This window comes from Trachemys scripta, chromosome 12 (assembly GCF_013100865.1).
Source record: "Trachemys scripta elegans isolate TJP31775 chromosome 12, CAS_Tse_1.0, whole genome shotgun sequence".
NCBI classification, from domain to species: Eukaryota; Metazoa; Chordata; order Testudines; family Emydidae; genus Trachemys; species Trachemys scripta.
In genome coordinates this window covers 27,798,627-27,813,676 of record NC_048309.1, presented here as the reverse complement: position 1 = coordinate 27,813,676, position 15,050 = coordinate 27,798,627, and positions in this window count along the sequence as shown.

Sequence of the window (15,050 nt, the reverse complement as noted above, 5' to 3'; positions counted from 1 at the left end):
GATTCCCGAGTACTTGATAGTCTCGTGGCGCGGCAACGTGTCGTACTTCGGAGGACCCAATAAGGCCGCTCTCCCCAGGAACCTCATGCAACGGCTTTCCAATTACCTCCAGGAGAGCTTCATCGAGATGTCCCGGGAGGATTACTGCTCTATCCCTGCACATATAGACCGCATCTTACTCTAGCTGCAGTAGCAGGGACTAAACAGTAGAGCGGCTTGGGCAGGACAATCACGGAAAACCGGACATTGCTAGATTTTTTTTCAAAACTTGCACTGCCCATGACTGAACCGTTAAGTGCCTAGGGCAAACTAATCATGAACAACCCATTCTTTTAATTGTTAATATTCCTGTTCTGTTAAAAATAAATGTTTAGATGTTTACAACACTTACTGGATGATCCTTCACCAGATTCTGTGTCCGGGGTAACGGCTGGGGAGGGTTGGTAGGGGATCTCTGTAAGGGTGATGAAGAGATCCTGGCTGTCGGGGAAATCAGCGTTGTGAGCGCTGCCGACTGCCTCGTCCTCCTTATCTCCTTCCTCATCTTCCCCGTCCGCTAACATGTCCGAGGAACCGGCCGTGGACAATATCCCATCCTCAGAGTCCACGGTCAGTGGTGGGGTAGTGGTGGCGGCCGCACCGAGGATGGAATGCAGTGCCTCATAGAAACGGGATGTCTGGGGATGGGATCCGGAGCGTCCGTTTGCCTCTTTGGTCTTCTGGTAGCCTTGTCTCAGCTCCTTGATTTTCACGCGGCACTGCGTTACATCCCGGCTGTATCCTCTCTCTGACATGTCTTTAGAGATCTTCTCATAGATCTTTGCATTCCGTTTCTTGGAGCGCAGCTCAGAAAGCACGGACTCATCGCCCCACACAGCGATGAGATCCAATACTTCCCGATCAGTCCATGCTGGGGCCCTCTTTCTATTCACAGACTGCACGGCCATCACTGCTGGAGAGCTCTGCATCGTTGCCAGTGCTGCTGTGATCGCCACGATGTCCAGACAGGAAATGAGATTCAAACTGGCCAGACAGGAAAAGGAATTCAAATTCAAATTTTCCCGGGGCTTTTCCTGTGTGGCTGGTCAGAGCATCCGAGCTCGTACTGCTGTCCAGAGCGTCAACAGAGTGGTGCACTGTGGGATAGCTCCCGGAGCTATTAGCGTCGATTTCCATCCACACCTAGCCTAATTCGACATGGCCATGTCGAATTTAGCACTACTCCCCTCGTCGGGGAGGAGTACAGAAGTCGAATTAAAGAGACCTCTATGTCGAACTAAATAGCATCGCAGTGTGGACGGGTGCAGGGTTAATTCGATGTAATGGCGCTAACTTCGACATAAACGCCTAGTGTAGACCAGGCCTGAGAGTTCTCCTATCTCAGAGCGTGAACAGCGAGAGCATTGGGCTGCCGAGAAGCCTTGCTTTTTCTGAAAGCCCTTGAGGGGGACCAGTAAGAGTGGAGAAATAAGGCTTATGTGGTTGGAGGAGTGGTGTAGGATAAGTGTGCTGATGGAGATTACTTTATTAATCTCTGATTTTAGGCTATGAGGATGTTAAATCCTAGCTCTAGGCAATAGAAGCTGGCATGAAACAGTGGAGAGAGAGGAAGCAGTAGCTGTGTTCATCTAACTCCTTGGCACTGATTCTGATAATGAAACACATTCTCATTTGGGGTATCTCTGTTTTTGGTGCTGAGGCTGGCTGCAGGTAACCGCCACTCTTAGGTTCAAGGAGAGCAGTTTGTGCTGCTTGCAGCAGGAAATAAAGGGAACTGGGGAGATAAAAGCCCACCTTGGCGAGCCGACACCTGAGGGATTGCAGGTGTGAAGGCAGGCCATGAATCAAAGGATGCAGACTAATGGACCGTGCAGGAGGCCTGGGTTAGGAAAACATGTAATGCTAACCTGGTAAGGACTGAACTCATGGTAGCACCACTGAAATCAAGGATGACTTACGGGGGAGCTCCTGCAGATGATAAAGAGTTAACGATAAACTTTGTCCAGGACCATTTTAGGAACATTTAAAATCCATGGTTCACCTCAGCTGGTGGCTAAGATTACTTTATATGCATAGAGTTGTTTGATCTTGAACTTTTTCCTCCTCTTTCCCCTCTGGGAGCTGAAGCAGTAAGCTCTGCAAACTCCTTTCATTGGCTTCTTACCTATATACCCCACTCCTGGAGCTGAATTTAGGATGCAACCGCACACTTCTGCATGGGCATAAAGGCTACAACCATTACAAACTCCCTGCATAGTGGAAATGTTAAGTGGGTTATGAGGGGCTCTCACTAGGCACTACAACTGCAAATCACCCTCCTGTGTGTCATGTCTAACTGTCATTTACTCTTCCCTAACTGGTTTAATTTAAAATGACCTCACTTGGGTCAAAGCTCTTGATGCTGAGTACAATGTGAACATTACTGGATGAATTAACGGCATTTCTGTTCATTAGCTGGCAGTTAAATGGCCCACTGTGGCCTGGGCTACACTTAAAATGTAGGTGATCGTAGCTACGGTGACCAGGGGGTGAAAAATCTGCAGTCCTGAGCAGGGCCGGCTCCAGCATTTCTGCCGCACCAAGCAAAAAAAAAAAAAAAAGCCGTGATTGTGATCGGCGGCGGCAATTGGGGGGGGGGGGGGGGGAGAACGCGATCGGTGGCGGCAGTTCAGCGGCATGTCCTTCGCTCCTAGAGGGAGTGAGGGACCTGCTGCCCCCAAATTGCTGCAGGTGCTGCCCCTCTCCCTTGGCCGCCCCAAGCACCTGCTTGTTAAGCTGGTGCCTGGAGCCGGCCCTGGTCCTGAGTGCCAGAGCTAGGCTGACCTAACCCTGGGTGTAGACACAGCTAGGTGGATAGAAGAATGCTTCCACTAACCTAGCTAACGTTGTTGAGGGAGATGGTGTTCCTACAGTGACGGAAAATCCCCCTCCTATGGGTGTATCCTACGGGGTTTTGCCAGCCTTGCTCTGGAACTGCAGCTATGCCCGTAGAGACCCCATAGCGTATACATGGCCTTTGTTTGTGGCCTGCGAGGATAATCGCTCCAGTACTGAGAGAATTAATGGTGGTCTCCTTTCTCCCCATGTAAATGGAAGTGGTTCACATTCAGTATGCTGAGGTACTGTATTCTGGGTCAGTTAAGCTTTGTCTAGGACAGGAAAGAGGCAGCCAGTGTCAGTTCCAGGTGCGATTGGACTGAACTACTGCTGAGCATGTTTTTAACTGCAAGCATAGCAACGGACAAACCGTGCTTGTCTCCTCTTCAGAAAGCTTGGGCAAGAGCTGGGTCCTGAAATGGGGTCGAAGCTTGTTTGTTTTTGTCACCTAAATTAGGTTCAGCACCCAATGGGTCGCACCTGTTGTCAGTAACGGGTAACTTTCAGAGTGTAGGCAAGGCTTCAAAGTTTAACCTGTTCCTTGGCCCAAATGCTGCGTTGGTGTCTCTCAGGGATTAGTGGTATATGGTAGTAAAACATTTTTTAAAAAAGAAAAGGTACTCCATCATATACCCAGTAGAGAAGGATGTCCGTGCTCAACAGTGCACGGCAATCACTTTCTCGCTGAGCTAGCCCCCAGGGCAGTACAGCTGGGCCAGTGAAAACATGAATTCCGAATTGCAAAAAAGCACCATTAGTACTGGACCTTGGTCTTCTGCAGCAGAAGGCAGCTCCACAAAATGCACAGTTAACCCGTGGAACTCATGGTCATGGGGTGTTGTGATGACCAAAATTATAACTCAGTTCATAATAGAACTAGATAAGTTCATGGAGGATAATGGTAAACAGATAATTAATGGTTATTAGCCAAGATGGTCAGGGTTGTAACTTCATGCTTAGGGCTACCCTAAACTTCTGACTGCCAGAAGCCAGGAGGAGAAGACGGGTGCATGTCTCCAAAATTGCCCTGTTCTGTACACTCCCCCTGAAGCTTTGGTACTGGCCACTGTCAGAAGACAGGATACTGGGCTAGATGGACCATTAGTCTGAGCCCGTATGGCCGTTCTTATGTTCCAGTAGCACAGAACCCTCTGTCCCTATGCAGGGTAAGCCTGATTCGCTACTGAGTCAAGGGAGACTGAATTGGTGCCATTTTTAGATTCATCAGCAATCTGGGGTTTCCTTGGCCGTTCATCCAAGTGCTGATCAGCTCTGGTTAGCTGAGGAGACCAAAGCCTGAGCTGAGGCCTGGCTGCAGTAGACTGGGGGAAGGGAAGGAGCCAAAATGAGAATCCATTAAGGTAGTGAAGAGTGAGGAATCAAAACTAGGAGAGTGTGACTAAGCCAGGTATGTAACTGGACAACCCCTCTCCTCTCAAGTCCCTATCTGATGTGCTACACAATACTCTGACCTGCCCTGCACGCTATCTCTATCCTTGTAGCACCTTGGTGCTCCATTCAGGAACCAGAGCCATCTCAACCTATTTAATTGTAAGCTCTTTGGGGCAGCTCTCTCTCACCACATCTATGCACAATGGGACCCTGATCTTGGCAAGAGCCTCTAAGTGCTACTGTAATACCAACCACTTTGTGCTAGGCAGTGTACACATGCTTCTTAAAAACTTATACTGTAGGTTCCATCAGAATCTGACCAATGGCCAAAAACCGCTGTTTTACTCCTCTGGGTTAAGTGTCAGCTGGAGCTGTGACACTTAATGCTGAGTCTGGCCACACAAGGGGCAGATCCCCACCTTTGAGCCCAGGAATTGGCTGTGTTCTGTCTGAGCTAACCCTGCTTTGTTCTGCTCTCCTGGACGTAAGTGAGGAACAGAAATCTTTTTATGTGCTCGAAGCCAAATGTAATTTTTCTGTGTTTATCACTGAGATGAACAAAGGAATTTTAATTCCAGCCTTCCATTATTTAATTGCAAAGGACTGGGAGGGAGGGGGATCATTTCCTTCGTTCGCTTTATTAATTGCTGCAGTCTGAGCAAGTGCAGAGCCTGACATTTCAATGTTTCAATTAAGAATTAAAGCCAGGGTCTCTTCAGTGTTTGGGTGGCATAAATCTCTGCAAAATCTCCCCTGGAGCCTTTGCACATCTCCATTTAAAATGCTAATCTGAACGCCATTTTTCTATCACTCCTGACCAATGTCCTCCCACCTTCAATCCCGTCCTACCTTCAAACTGCAGCTCTTCTTCCCTTTCAGGAGCTGCCTGTGGTTTGGTAGAGGAGAGGATTGGGAGTTGTATTTCTGCCTCTGTCACTGGCCCAACTGTCTGTCTGTAAGTCACAAATGGCTTCTCCATTTGCTCGCCTCAGGTTTTGAGCTCCTAATTTGACACTTGAGGCTTGATTTTTTTTTTTCCAGAGGTGCCAAGCATCTGTGGCACCCAGTGATGCCAAGTAGAGCTGTAATATGCCCTGGGTACAGGGCTATCTTCACCTGTGACCATTGAGTGCAACCCCCTCAGGTGTGCATTTATGGTGCTGAGTAACTGCTCAGTATCCAATTACATTTAAAGGTGGTGTGGGGCTTGACAGTGCCATAGTCTGGACTGGTTTCAGAGTAGCAGCCGTGTTAGTCTGTATCCGCAAAAAGAACAGGAGTACTTGTGGCACCTTAGAGACTAACACATTTATTTGAGCATAAGCTTTCATGGGCTACAGCCCACTTCTTCGGATGCATAGACTGGAACATACAGCAAGAAGGTATTTATATATAGAGAGAACATGGAAAGGTGGAAGTAGCCATACCAACTGTAAGAGGCCAATCAATCGAGATGAGCTATCATCAGCAGGAGAAAAAAAACTTTTGAAGTGACAGTCTGGACTGGCGCCAGGGAGCCTGGGAAAGTTGTGGGAAAACCTGCACAAAGGGAAAGAGCTTGCTGGGAAGTGTGAGGTTCTCTGCCCAGCGGCTTTGCTGCAGCATCCACCTTCCTCCCCCAGGCCAGCACTTGGAGGAATGTTTTGGGGTGTGAAAGGAGTGCTCAGTATTGCAGAGGGGGAGCCGCTGTCCCCGAGGCTGTAACAAAAAATCACTCTGCTTCTGCTGCCACGGAGCCCCAAACAAAGTGACAGCCACGTGCGGTCTGCGCAGCACCACGTGGCCCTGGCTACTGGGGGCTCCTTAAAGCCTGGCTAGTCAGGCCCCTAACTCTGAGCTTTACTGATCTTGCCTGCACTCCACCCGTGAAGCTCCCAGCGTCCTGGCCCAGCTTCCATGTGGGTTCAGTGCAAACCCTGGGCTGGGTTTCAGGCTGCTGTCTCTTTCGGTTGTTCCAGAGTTGGGGCCAAGAGTCTGGAGGCCACTTCAGCATCCCCAGTCTCTGGCTTCCGCTCTGCAGTGGCCTGGAAATGACGCAGTGCTGCCTCCCCCATTGTGATTTCTATGAACCAGGCTTTTAATGTCATGTTTCCCTTCCCGTTTGGGTGTGTTGGTTACTGTGGCGATGTCACGGAATCAGCAGAGATTCCATTCACCAGTTGCAGCTCTCGCTAATCCCTTTGCAGCTGCATGTTTAAACCCCAGCCTGTCATTAAAACTGATCAGCCTTTTGTAACCCCCGGCTGCCGAGTATTTATGAAATTAGCCTGCCTTTAGGAATGAGTTTCTTTTCAATCAGAGAGCTGTAATCCCACTAATCAATGTAATAGGTTAAACCCCTTTATTACCATTCCTGCTGAGAGAATTGGAAGCGGCAGCTCTCTACTGCTTTTGCGGCTTTCTAAAAAAAAGTTGGGTTCCTTTTCGGCATGATTAAATTTCATTCTGTTCAGCAGGCAGGCTGCTCTCCTGCTAAAGCTAGCTCACATTCAGATTACACTCAACCTTATTGTCAATAAACTGCTTCCCTGATTTAATTTCACATAGAAATGTGCATCACAGCCCGGAACTGGCTTGCTGCCTAGAAATGATGCTTTCCAGATCCAGCGATGTTCGGCACCGCATCCCAGCCCTTTCTCTTGTTCTCCACGTTTCAGCTCGAGCTGGATTATCGGTGGCCTGCTTTATCTTGTCAGCCCAGAGCTTGCCAAGAGCTGGTATTCTTTGGTGTGTTTATCTGGCATTTCATCTACTGACGGGGGAAACTACTTCCAAATGGCATTCTGAAGTGCTCATGTTGGCTGCTTGAGTGGAGTCTATGAGGTCCTTTCATGTGGCCGCTTGTTTTCTGGCTCCCTTAGGACTCTCCCAGGGGTCTCTTCCTCTGCTTATGCTGGAAGGTTCACCTTTTGCTCCTGGCACCAGTTTGAGGCTCCGAGTTTTATATGGACAGAAATCACAGTCGTATTTGGGGGATTAAAGTGTTTCCCTTCCTCCCCCGCATGGGAAGGACGGGTGTGTTTCAGACCTGTTAGTGTGTCAGGGTTTTTGTGTTTGGGGAAGAAGGATGGTTTTGTGGTTTAAGGAAGTGGCTCTCAACCTTTCCAGATGACTATCCCCCTTTCAGGAGGCTGATTTGTCTTGCGTACCCCCAAGTTTCACCTCACTTAAAAACGACTTGCTTACAAAATCCGACAAAAATACAAGTGTCACAGCACACTGTTACTGAAAATTGCTGACTTTCTCATTTTTACCCTAAAAATCAATCAATTGGAATATAAATATTATTTTTACATTTCAGTGTATAGTATACAGAGCAGTATAATCAAGTCATTTCTGTATGGTATCCTTAGCCTCTGTTTGTCAGAAGCTGGGAGTGGGTGATGGGATGGATCACTTGATGATTACCTGTTCTGTTCATTCCCTCTGGGGCACCTGGCATTGGCCACTGTTGGAAGACAGGGCTAGATGGACCTTTGGTCTGACCCAGTATGGCCGTTCTTATGAAATCTTAGTTTGTACTGACTTGGCTAGTGCTTTTTATGTAGCCTGTTAAACTAGACAAATATCTACATGAGTTGATGTACCCCCTGGAAGACCTCTGTATACCCTTTGGGGTACACGTATCCCTGGTTGAGAACCACTGGTTTAAGGCACTCAGCAGCTCGGAATTCCTGATTGCCTGTGTGACGTAGGCAAGTCACTTACTCTCTCTGATAGCACAAAACCAGACAATTGGGGTCTCCTACCTTTTGGGTGTGTCTACACTAGGGTTTGTCTTCACTAGAAATGCTACAGCAGCACCAATGTAGTGTAGCTTACAGTGACAGAAGGGGTAAATCCCCTTTGAGAGCTGGTAGGAAAGATCCTTCCATTGACCTAGCACTGTGTACATTAGGGCTTAGGTTGGCTTCAGTATGTTGGTTGGGATGTTAATTTTTTCACCTCCCGGAGTGACACAGCTAAGTCAACCTAGCTTTCTAGTGTAGACCTTTGTTCATCTAGACCGTGAACACTTCATGGCAAGAACTCTCTTACTACGTGTAAGTACAGCAGCCAGCTCCTCAGAGCCTCGGCCTGAACAGGGGCCTGTACACACCATCCTAATCATGAAGGTTTTCTGTCTCGCCTGTTAAGATTTAGTTGAATTTTGCCCTGCGGTCTTTTTGCTAGGTAGGAAGAATGCAGTGTAGCTCTCCTCCCCACCCCCCACTGACAGCATTTCCTCTTGGAGTCCGGAGTGGATGTGCAGGGAGTTTACAAGTGAATCCATTGAGTCTGACAACTGGAGCTTTCCAAAATGCTTTGACTGAGGAGCACAAGTCCCATCGAAACTCAGTCCCGCCCAGTCTTAAATTTTAAAAAAAATTTTAATGGGTCCTTTAAGAAATTCAGCCTTCCATGTCAGACATGGTTTTGTCCAGAATGGTCCTGAAAAGAGAGAAGCTGATTCTTCCACTGATCATCCTAATTTAAACTCACTGAAATCTCATCTCTAGGCTACCCTTGAAGATAATGGGCCCTTTAGCATGTTCTGTCTTGAATATTTTTTTTGAAGAAGGTACTTGAAATTCTGAAGATTGGTGGTGGTTGAATTTTCTGACAAAGTTGTTAAATTACAGTTCTTTAAAATGTCACTTCTGGAAATCTCTATATTGATTTAACTATGGAGTTGCTACGCAGGCCTGTGTAATATTCCATCTGCATTTCCCCCGTGCTCACAATCAAACAATTATTTTTGAAAAGAAAAGTCAAGTATCTCCATTAGCTGTGAGTAGAACAGGCTGAAATTTTTCAAATGAAAAGTTTTTTGATTTTTTATTCATTGAAAATTTGACCTTTACAAAGAAGGGGAAAAAAATTAATGTCAAAAGTTACCAAAGAATTTTGTTTTATGCCAAACGTAGCACTTTTAATCAAAATTTGTAATAAATGATTGATGGTTTTTAGGATGATACAAAAGGGGGTAGATGTGGGGGGTGGAGGAAGAGAGATGTAGAGGGTAAACAGCTCTGGATGCGGGATGTTCGGGGGAGGGGAGAACAGACAACCCCACCACCGAAATGCTCTTGAAATTGTCCTTTTTCAAAACCTGCACAACACAAATATTTATTTTTATTTCTCCTTTTTCTACAAAAATTCTTTACTGTTTGTGACTGGTTCTGCAAGGAAATGACTCCCCACAAACCTTTATTTTACAGAGGTAAAGGTTGCTGCCCATACACAACTTACCTGACACAAAGCTAGAAAAGCAACCCAATGAAAAGCGAAGCCATCAGCAATGCCCCATATCCCTCCATTCACTGTGCCACTCCTTGTCCTACCACAACTACTATACACCACAGCCCATGCACCCCTGACTTACCTCCCAAGCCTAGGGCTGGCAGCATTCCAGCACCACCTTGCTGGAGTGGGGGACCTGCTGCAACACTCACTGAGGTCACTAGGAGACATTAATGGGTGCTGGTTGGACTGGGCCCTAGGGGAATATGCCTTCAATTAGCTCCTTCTTGTGAGAGTCCTGAAATTTGCTTCCCACAGCCTTGTGTGTCAGCAAATTGGATCACTGAACCTCATTTGAAAACAAAAAGGAAGTTTCTAGTTCTCAGGGTTGGGAAGAAACGTTTGGAAACTTGACTCGAGTGTAACTGATGCAATAATGAGTGCCAGAGTTTGCAGTGAGCCTGAAACAACAGCTGAGAGTGGTGTGTAGTGAGTCTCAATGGTATGGTGTATCTAAGTGACATGGGTGCCCTGCCCACACCTCCCAACCATGGACTTTGCTCCCCCAGGCACACACTGGCTGCTAAGTCATGGGTGGCCCTGCCACTGCCATTACTCCTAGAGAGAAGGAGAAATAGGGTGACCAGATGGCAAATGTGAAAAAGGGGGATGGGGTGGGGAGTAATAGGAGTCTATATAGGAAAAAGACCCCAAAATTGGGACTGTCCCTATAAAATCAGGATGTCTGGTCACCCTAAGGAGAAACCCCCGGGCACCACTCTTGCAGGTGGGAGCAGGCAGATTGCCCCAGCCCACCCAAAGAAGATTGTGGTGGGCCCCCCAGCAGATGGTTCATGTGTGAGTGACCCAGGCCAAGGCCAGTCCAAGTGGGGGTAGGTCCAAGGAGGGCGCTGTGTTGCAAGGCATTGTTGATTGCCCTGTGCAGGGAGGCAGTGTGCATGTGTAGGGCTCACTACACTAGCTCGGTGCCACTGGAGGATCTGACTGTGACATGAGCCTCCTGGGGCTAGTTATATTGGCCTTAGTGTCCCAGTGTCGCCATGTGGCTGTTGCTATAGAATCAAAAAGAGTTTTCCCCACCTTCTGTTCCCTCCTCCCGACTTTGGCCGTTTCAAAGTAGGCCCTTCACTTCGAGGTGAGAGACTGGGGCTAGAACTTCAGAAGAGCTCTGAAGCTGGGATGCAGGTTGACCGGATTTTCAGAATAGCTCTGTACCCAGAATAAGCTGAGCGCCTATGACAATCTGTCCCCAATTTTGCCTACTGAGCGCTTGAAAATCTGGCCCATAACTTCAGTCAGGGGCCTTTTTGTTTGCTGTACAGGCCGCGGGTCCAATTTTAAAAAGTGCTTAAGTGAATTAAGAGCCTATGTCCTATTTGCAAAAGTGATTTAGGCACTAGGGAGTGTCAGTCATTGAAAGCCAAAGGGAGTTAGGCTCTGAAGGCACATATAAAAGGAACTCAGGCTTTTCTCCACTCAGCACTGTACCACCTAGCTCCTAGGTGCTCTGCCACCTGGCATCCCCAGCCCTAAACTAGGTGCCCAGGCTCCCCATGCAATGCCTGGGGAGAGTTAGGCATCTGAGAAAGGGCTGCTCAGAAGCTGGCATGCTGAGCTAGGAGCTGCCTAAGTCAGCCAGGAGTGAAATGCCAAGGAGAGGGGCTTATGTACCTGGGATGGAATTCTAAAAGTGTATTATAATGTTCAGCCAGTAGGTGGCACCATGTGTAACATCCCTTACCTGGGCTGGTAGTAGCCATACCTGGCTGTGCATTAACGTGTCTAAGTGAGAACGCGTCTCTTGTCTTTCTCTCTGTGATGGGACCGCAGTAGCCAGTCCAGAACTGGTCCGGAGGCCTGACCTGCTAGCAGCAGCCTACCACATACAAGGGGTCCATGACAATCCCAGTGGGAACGTCTATGCTGCAGTAAAAAACCAGCTGCACTGAGTCATGGAGCCTGAGTCAGCTGGCTGGGACGGCAGAACTATAAAACTACAGTGTAGACATTTGCGCTCGGGCTGGAGATAAGGAACTTGCATCCTCCCACTCTCAAGGCCATTGTCCTGCATGTCCCTGTGCCCTGGTTGTCTTCAGTAGGTGCTGTGCTGGCCTGTATCCACTGTTCCTGCTGTGCTGTCTGGCACGTATCAGCTCTACGGTGTGCTCAGAGGGGACCTACGGGACCAGGCCCTACAGGGGAGACAGACGTTCCCCCACCTAGTTCGAGAATCCCCTGCAGAGCCTCCAGGGCTTGGTTTGCACTGGGGCTCTGTGCTGCTTGTCAGCAGCGAGGCAGCACCAGGGCGAAGGCAGCTTTGTGGGTATCCACCGGTGGAAAGTGCGGTGCCTAGTGCCTCAGGCAGCCGCTGGGTGGGATGTGAAATGTCAGTGGCGCCTAAACGGTGGCTGTAGGTGCCTGAGGAGGCAGATAGGCCCAGATCCTCAGAGATGTTTAGGTGCCTAAATTATAAAAAATGGCACTTAGAGCCTTCAGAAAATGTTACCCTTCATCCTCTTCTTGCTGCCCTCAGCCTCACTGTAGCGCTTGCTCTCCCACACCCACTAACGCAGGGACCAGGGAAATGCGATTTATAAACGGGATTTCAGAGGGTTAGATTAGCTAATGCCACAGAAGTGCTATATTGTATCTGAACACTGGGAGGCAAAGCTGCACCATTCCAGACAAACCTTTGGACAGAGAAAAAAAAATAGTCAGACGTACTGTCTCTTGATTTAATCTGCTGGCTTTTAAGGTTTATTATTCCTAAAGTGGCTAAGCAGAGGCAATTTAAGCAACTGAATATGCATGCATAATAAGCATTTTTCCTTGATGTATATTAATCTTGTTTAAACAGAGCTGTGTTTTTTTTTTCTTGTTAGGCGCACTAAAGCTGTAGCTGCTGGTGCATTTTCACCTATTTTGCTGGAAGCAAGAGACATTGCTGCTGGCCATGTTTCCAATTGCTCAAGGGTTTCCAGCTGACTGAATAGAAACACAGCACAACTCACTAGTGTCGGACACGGTCTAAAACCGAAAAAGACTCCGCATGACACTGATCTTTTAGTAGCCCTAAACTTTGCTTTTAGTTGATACTTCCTGGGGCTGAGAAAAGGTGTGGGGAGTAGGAGAGTTGAAGCGCAGGGGTGGAAGTGTTGCTGGATTTTCATTTACTGCAGACAAATGCTCTACAAGCCCGGGAAACTTCCTCTAGTGCTACGTTTCCCACAATGCAGTTGGGGCCCATAGGAGACCTACAGCATCTTATGTTGCCCATCTCTGCCTTCCCTCTGCAGCTCAGCTCATGATCCCGGTTGCTGGGATCCCTGTGAATCCAAACGCAGACACAGGAGACCAGTGGGAGACCTGGTATAAATACAGTAGATTCCTTGTAAACCAGAGACATTATAGGCATTGGATTCAGAAAAGGGCATCTACTGATCAGAGGGACCAAGTAGCGATGGGCCTGGACCCAATCCCAAGTGTGAACATCCTTGAATTGTGGGCTCACTTTGCAGCAGGGGCCCAAGTCTACCAAAAAAGTAAAAACTCCATTTGGCTGGTAAGGCCTCTGGAGCAGGGTCTGCCCTTTGGTTATGTGTTTGCACAGCACAACAGCGCCCTGATCCTCTATCCAGGCTTCTAGGCCATACCATAGCCCGGGCGCTAGTAATCCAGCTTCATCAATCAGACAGCCCAATGTCCCCTGTAGAATGCAGAAGATGAGAACGGAGGCCAACCAAGGCTGTGGCAGTGGCCCACCCGCAGGTGTCACTCTCCTCCCAGACATGTGCTGCGTCTGCCTGCATTCAGTGCTGCAGATGTGTGTGCCAAGCGACTGTTCCCAGCAGTGCAGTGTCATGCTGCTGCTTGTGAGAGCATCTGGTAACGATGTGGTCCCGGAGTGCAGAGCTCCAGTCAGCAGACACCACATTGCTGGTATCGGGCGCCTTTGGGTACATATCGATTCTGCTAATCTTAACGACCTCAAACTCCCATTGAAAATAGCAGAATTTGACTCAGGTATCAGCTGTAGGGGCAGCACTCACTAAACCTATCATGTGGGAAATCGTTGGGCTTTGGAGAAGGCCAGTCTGTGGCATTGCACCCACTCACATCAGCAGAAAGGAAGACTGGTCTAGGGGTTGGGGACTGGCCTAGGAGTAAGGAGGTCTGGTTTCAAGTCTCTGCTCTGCCACAACTTTCTGAGTGACATGAAGCTCCTGGCGTGGGGAAGATCTATGCAGGTCTGCAGCAGCAAAGCACTTGGGCATGTATTTAACTTGAAGCACAGGAGAAATTCCACTGGTGTTAACGTGACTATTCACAGGCTTGCTTCCCTGGATCCGAGCCCTAAAGGGGATGTTCTCCTTCCCGCTCGGTTCCTAGCTAGGAATGGGACAGACGGGCCCATTTATGGGCTTTCCAGACTTTGTCTTGTTCATACAAGGGCTCTTCTGTTTCCCAGGCCCAATCTCTGCTTATCTGAAAGCATTTTTGTCTAAACTTAGAGATTGCCCAGCCATTCGCCCCTGCCCCTGCCCCTCTCATCCCTGGGATTAATCATAGGCTAAGAAGGGAATGTTGATGGAAGTCCCCTGAGAAATGAGTCTGGCGGTTTTCACTCCAGTTCCTACTGGATAAATTTGCACATAACACAAGCCATCACCACAAATGGACTCCTCATTGGGCATCTCAGCACCGAGACAAGGGATGGAAAAGGCAGTCTCTCACTCCTAGGCTTGTAGGGGAGGTCTGAGCAAGCCAGAGGCATGGGGCAGGAGCCATGGGTGAGGGTCAGGCGGCAGGGGTCTCAGTCTGATACATTCCACCAGCGCGACATTTGCTAATGTTCCAGGAGGGCCTGGTAGCGTTTGCAGCATCAGTGTGTCCTGCCTGGTAGCTGCCTCTCTGCCTGGCAGGAGCCCATCCGCTGCTGAAAGCTCCTGGCCTCTCCAAGCAATATTTGCCATTGTAAAATATTTTCAACGTCTCCTCTAAACTGCATTAAATTTTCATAAATTAGAGGCTAATGTTTTAAACATATCTCATTACGGGAGAGACATTCACCAGCCGCCACTGTTAATTAAAACCATTTTTTTTCCCTCTCTCTCTCTCTGTGAAAATCTGAAATCAGGAACTAAAAAGCAACAATAGGAGGGAGGGGAGCAGAGCCACCCAGCTGAGAAACCTTTATTACCCATAACCAATTAGTTCCACCGCTTTTATTTGTGGCCTATGGATTCTGTGGTCTGGTTTATTCTGGAGCATAGCAGCCTGCAGGAGAGAGATGGCCCAGCTGCAAGGCTGGGTTCATGGGTAGCCTCCGACTTGCATTGTGATCCTGATCCAGTGGGAGTCTTTCCAATGATGTTAGTGGGAGTTGGATGCAGCCCGTTAGGTCTTGTCTGCATTAGTGAAACACACCAGCGTGACTGAGCCAATGCAAAGTCCGACAGCGCCCTGCATACACCCACAGCGCTCCCTGCTTCCGCTGCAGGGTCTGTGGATTGCTGCCCCCAAGCCTGGCACAGCTC